This window comes from Thalia democratica, chromosome 8 (assembly GCF_965202585.1).
Source record: "Thalia democratica chromosome 8, ktThaDemo2.hap1.1, whole genome shotgun sequence".
Classification (NCBI taxonomy): Eukaryota; Metazoa; Chordata; class Thaliacea; order Salpida; family Salpidae; genus Thalia; species Thalia democratica.
In genome coordinates, this window is record NC_139172.1 from 34,121,763 (window position 1) to 34,128,237 (window position 6,475).

The window sequence follows — 6,475 nt, forward strand, 5'->3', positions numbered from 1 at the left end:
AATTTTTTAAAAAGAAGGTTGTTTCCGTTTAATAATTTTTAACAATCTTAATGAAATTTTTTAAATAAAAATTTTTACTTTATAAATGGTTATGTTTGTACTAGAAGTTAATAAAAAAAGAGTTTTGATATATTAAAATAAACCTTTTGTTGTATACTACTAAAGTTCTTAATCTTACTTATACTATAAACCAAAAATATTATACTGAACTTAAAAATTATTCATAAACTATATTGGATACAAAACTTAAGTTCTTATTACTAATTTATTTAACGACCAGTAAGTAATCTATTATTTCTATGATAATGTGTTTAAATATGTCTAATTTTGGTTACTCTAACAAATAATATACATAATGAAACTTTGTTTTATACTTTTGACTTATGAAAATGAGATGGAGGTGCCGGGCATCGATCCCGGTGCCTCGCGCATGCTAGGCGCGCGCTTTACCATCTGAGCTACACCCCCACACGTTTGAAATTGAATAATTGCATTTATAAAATTGTACGTTGACTGGCACTTAGAAGTTAGTTGCTTTATTTGAAGTGTTTTGTCAGCAGAGTTTATTGTGCATTCTAAACTTTAGCCCTTGTTTAATTCATAAAGACTGTTTGAAATATTATACCTTATTGAGATTTATTCAACACTACTACCGATATTTGTTTAGATATGTTTGATGCAATACAAATACAAGTAAACAGATTAAAAAAAAATGGTTAACTTTACAAACTTTAAAACAATCTGAATTGTTGTAATGTTAATTTTGGTAAAAAAATTTTGAGTAGGTTTTTATCTAAAATAAGCAAAACTTTTACCATTAGTTCTTAAATAAGCTAGTTTCCAAGTTAGTAGAACAAAAATCATTTTTTTTACAAATATATTCAAGGTTACAAATCGAAATTATTAAATCATACAAAACTATAACATTAAACAAAAAAGTACCGAAATATATGCATTATCATGCATATCATATCATGCATACCAAATAGATACATTTTGTATCAAAATCTAAATCAATTAAATTTAAATCAAAGTAAAATTAAACCGTTCACACGAGCAGTTTAAAACATCTTTCTTATATAACTTTTCTTTTCCGTATTTTAAAATTTTTTAGTCAGAACTACTAAAACTTTTCCAAAAAGCACAAGTTCTTAAACCAATAACAAAGCTAAAAAAAGCGTATTTTTCAAATTAATTTACTGCACAAAAACCTTCATTGTTAATACCTCAAAATGTTTATCAAGTTAATTTCTAAGCATGCTTAAAAAACTAAAGCTCTATTGAGAACTATATGAGATAGAAATATATCATATATGAAATAGCTATATAAAACTAATTAGCTCCAATTTTACTCGTTGAGCACTGTTGACCAAAATTCTAAAACAAAACTATAAACAAATAAATAAATATATATATATATAAAAGAATATTTTTAGATTAATTAAATCACCTTCACAAAGCCCACTTGAATTAACAAATTTCGAAATAGTATCAGTACGTAGCTTATACCAGATGGTAATAATAACCCTGCTTGTAAGCGTTGCTTAAAAGAATCAACGGCCGTTGTGTATGCGTTGATAAAAGAGGGTTGCTTAAACAAAAGAAGTGAGTTAATATTGTCTTGTCAACATATGAAAAAGCTCCTCTTAAAATACAATACGTTTTAAAGTATTTCATGATACAATCACTTATTTGTAGTTTTGTGAATTTTATTTATGTGTTTACAAAAAAGTTTAATTATTGCACTGAAAACTTATCCTCTACAAAATTTTATAGTTACGTCACAGTGTTTTTGTTTTTATACATACTTTTTGTTTAAAAAAGTGAAGTTTGTTCGAACTACAGCTGAGAATTAAAAACTATTGTAATGTTTTTTGAAATATATGTACTTGTGTTTTTAAATTTTAATTTTGAAAAAAAACTATGTGTATCTACTAAAATCTTAAGAATCACGAAGCTTTTCGTAAAATTTTTATTTTAGAGTAATTAGTTTAATTTATGGACAATTTTAATAAGTAGTCTTGTTGAAGTGCATATTTAAAGTACTCATATTTATACTCGGTACCAATAGAACTTGAGTTATTACGCAATAATACAGACGCTAAGCTTTAAAAACGCTATAAGCTAACAAACTGATTTTTCTTTTCTTCTTTTCTTCTGTAACACATATTTTTAAAACTTCACGTCTAGATTTTAAAATAGGGTGGCATTGAAAATTAAATTGTAACTATACCTACTACATCTTAGCCCTCTACAAAAAACTAACTTTCATACTTTTAATAGAACACATAATTACTTAAAAACGTTCGTTTTTGTCCTAAAAAGCAAAACTTATATCGAAATTTTGTAAATAACTATTATTCAAGATTAGTCTATAAATAAAAAACGTTATATAACTAGTTTGCAAGAAACTAAAACATTTCTTTGATAGATGTAATTTCTTTATAACTTAAAGATTTATTGCGATTTTATTTAGAGCCAAGAAAAATATTTAGCTAAACAAACTAGTCTGCTAAAGTTTTGTAGTTCATTTGAAAAGTAAGTATATAATTTGATTGTAAATAAAACTAACAAACGATTGGTTATTGAAAGAAATTTACATCTATCTTTTAATATAATGAATATTTTTGAAGATAATTGAGAACTTTTTTAAATATTTAATTGTAAATAAAATCAATAAACAACGTAAACAAAAATAACTAACACACTGATTTTAAAGTAGTAAGATATCACAGTAGTAAGCTTAAGTGATTGTATGACTATTTTCATTCAAAGTTTAAAATGTAGATATTTTAACAAAACAAGTAGTTAAGGATTATCAAACAAAAATATAAAACTTTTCAAAAACCAAAAACAAATTTTAGTTTGTTGGCAAACTTTTAAGGCAAAAAACATCAACAAAAACTACAAAAAAAAATTTTAAATAACAAAATTGTAATTTAAAACTACACAAAATAACAGCACTTTTATGCAATATTAGAATAATAATAAAAAAAAAATCAGTTTATACATTAAAACACTATCTTAATACTTTTTTACAACTATCCTAATGTAGTGTTGTTTAGCTATGAAGATCTGATTCATTAGTATAATCTCGCTGAAAAATTTAATAGTCAAACTTAAATGTAAATAACAGTTATGTAGAGGCTACAGTACAGATTTAGAACCACGTTGACTTTGAGTTTTACAATAGATAGATAATAAAACTTATCACTCCAACTACTTATAATAAAAAACCAACACTTAAGATATATGCATCACCTTTTTTTCCAACTACTTACTGATAACAAGTTCTACTAACTATTAAAAATAGTATAATTATTTTTTCTAAGATTGGGGTTAAATTGGTTAAGTCTAGTATTGACGAACTAAGGTTAAAATTGTATAAGTTTTAAAACCACTTTATATAATGGAACATTTAAGAGTAAGTTCTAAAATTAATACATCATAACAGTTTTGTCATGGACAAGACGTTTAAAGGTATCTAAGTGGTGTGCAACTCGATAACCAAAAGGTTTTTTCGTGCACAAGGTTCTAGGACTAAATATTTTGAGCGTATTTTTCGCCGTTCAATAAACTATTTATATTTTAGTTAAGTATTTAACCGTTTGTTATGTACTTTTTACATTGAACATTTTATAACTATCTAAGCAGTTTGTTTATTCAAGTGAAAGTTAATAAACAACTTCTAACAAATTCATTTTTATTATGCCTATCTTACGCTTTTAGCACAAGAAGACTTATTAAATTTAGAAAAGTTTTTCAAGTAATTGGTTTAAATCAGGTTTTCCCAAACATTTTAACAAAATGCCCCCTTAAAAGAAATTTGAAAAGCTATGGCCCCCTCAACCCAAGAATATCTAGTGTAAGTTTTAAAGCTATCATCTAAAACACGTAAGACCTTATTTTTACTCTTCTTCATCGTTATCAAATCCAGAATATCTAGTGTAAGTTTCAAGTTGTGACCTCATGACCGTCTAAACTTCTGTCATGGCCCATTTTGGTAAATTCTAATTGAAATAGTCTAAAAACTACGTTTAGTTACCGCGATAAACTAAGAATATGTTGATTTTTTTCTTGAGAAGAAGTTTTTATCATGTGAAAATAACCTGCGGGCTAGACCATATCCGAAAGCTGAATTCGGTGATTAAAATTTTTGAGCTGAAAAAAAACAGAAACTGTTTATATAAGTTAATTGTTCGGTAGAAAACTGTCGTAGAGCATATGAATAAACAACGTGCGGCCCGCCAAACAGAAACTGTAGTGTCCACTGTTTTTTTAGCTTATAAAAACGAATAAAGTGGAATAATAACAAATGTTTTGAAATCTGGTTTACCATTCGAATTAATACTTGCTAAACTATAATTTCATTGGGAATTTTAGTATGGTTTTCAAAAATAAACCTGACCTGAAATACTTACTTACATGTCAAGACCGCAAAAATTTTTTATAATAATTCTAGCCCGTTAACTAGATGTTTAAAATGCCTTATAATTCTTTTTATAATCTTAGAGCTTGTATTTATTACCAGCTTTATCAAAGTAGTTTATTTCGTAAAGTAAATAAAAGTATCAAAATATTTTCATTTAAATTTGAATAGTAGAAGAAGTTAATGAAGTTTTTTAATTTAATTTAGTTTTAGTATTATCTAAAGCTTAAACTTATAACTTATTTAAAACTTTTTAATTGTTAGTTTACATGTTACATAGTTCTTTTTTATATTTTTAACAGTACCTAATGTTATCTAAGCATAGAAAAATATCAGTAGCATCACAGTCGTGAAGAGTATATAACTATAACATCACAGTAGTGAAAGGTTTACAACTATCACATCACAGTAGTGATCATGATGTGATAGTTGTGAACTTTCACTACTGTTATGTGATAGTTGTAAACTCTTCACTACTGTGATGTGATAGTTGTAAACTCTTCACTACTGTGATGTGATAGTTGTAAACTCTTCACTACTGTGATGTGACTGTTGTATAGGTCTTCACTACGATGTTGTTAGCTCCTATATGTTATATCCAACTCTGACATGATAGTTGTAAATTCCGTAAAGTTTTGGAATCTATGATAAAGCATCTCTATTAAAGCATAAACGTCCTTTTTGTTGAGGAAAGGAGTTAGAGTTTGACCTTTATTTAAAATACATATTTGCATTACAGTTGGTTATCAGGTTGTTATAAATAATTAAAGTACACCTATCAAGTGTTACTTTGTTTAAGTATACTTTTTTTATAACATTTATGCTAATTAAAATACTTTTAGTTTTCACACAATTTTTTTAAATTTTTTCCTAATTTTCTTAACTCGTTATTTTTAGTTTACGTTTATTTTTATATTTTTTTTGTTATTATTACTGTTAGGCAGAGGTGTGACTAGACTTTTTTCAAAGGGGGTTCACTATTTTTTTTTGTTCTTAATATGTCGCTTAAGTACGCATTTCCTAGGTATTCACTGCCAGTTAAGTACGCTATATTTAGCCAAAAAACTCTGTGTTTAAAATGCTTTTTTCTGCTAAGAAATAAAAAAATACATTTAAGTAGTGATATGAAAATATTAAAGTTTTTTATTTATTATACTGTATTAAATTTAGATAATTTAAAACTTAAAGAACCAGAAAAAATTTATGAACTTACAAATTTTGATTTAAATGTTAGTATAGATGAAGTTCCTACAAATTTTTGTTTAAAATTTTAAACTCTTAACATTTAAATATCTATTTATAATAAAATATTTTTTTCAAATAATAATTCTATAAAAATTGAAATTTCACTAAAAAAAAGTTTATATTCATACAATTAAATTTAAATACCTTTAAATCATAATTAAATGTTTGCATGGTAGTGCAGGGAATGGTAATGATTGTTTTCAAATCTCTCTGAGTTGAAAATTTCAAAATAAAAGAATTAACTTTGTGGCCGACACATATACAAAAATAAATCAACTTAATTAAAAATTGAAATTTAACTAAAAAAAGTATTTTGACTAATACAACTGATTTAAAATATCTTTAAATTATAATTAAATGTTTTTCTGATGGTGTAGGGATTCTAATGATAGTTTTGAAATCTCTCTGATTCGAAAATTTCTAAAAATTAAGAATCAATTTTGTGGCTAACAGATATACAAAAATAAACTAACTTAAATACTAATATGAAAATAGCGTTAAATAATGAAAGAGTAAATTGCCAGATGGTGTAGTGGTCTAAAGATGATATTTAAAAGTCTCTAAATTGAACTTTTCAAGGTTTAAAAGCTTCACACAACACTATTATATAAAATCAACTAAGTAAAACAAAACTTGAGTGATTATATTAGACATTTTTTAAGTAAAATTTTACTTACTAGTTGAAAAACAATACTTAATCAATAGTTATTTACACTATGTAATAATTTAAAATAGGTACTAAGAGCATCTTAGTAAAAAGATTCCCAGATAAAAATGCTTGTTTCAAACTTTTACTTATTA

General features: G+C 25.4%; 1 non-coding gene across 1 annotated transcript; it reads right to left on the reverse strand.

Annotated features, from left to right (window-relative positions):
* Nucleotides 1-395: 395 nt before the first annotated feature.
* Nucleotides 396-468, reverse strand: Trnaa-agc (transfer RNA alanine (anticodon AGC)). Its single transcript has one exon. It is a non-coding gene; the product is annotated as a tRNA-Ala (tRNA).
* Between the last annotated feature and the right edge of the window lie 6,007 nt (nucleotides 469-6,475).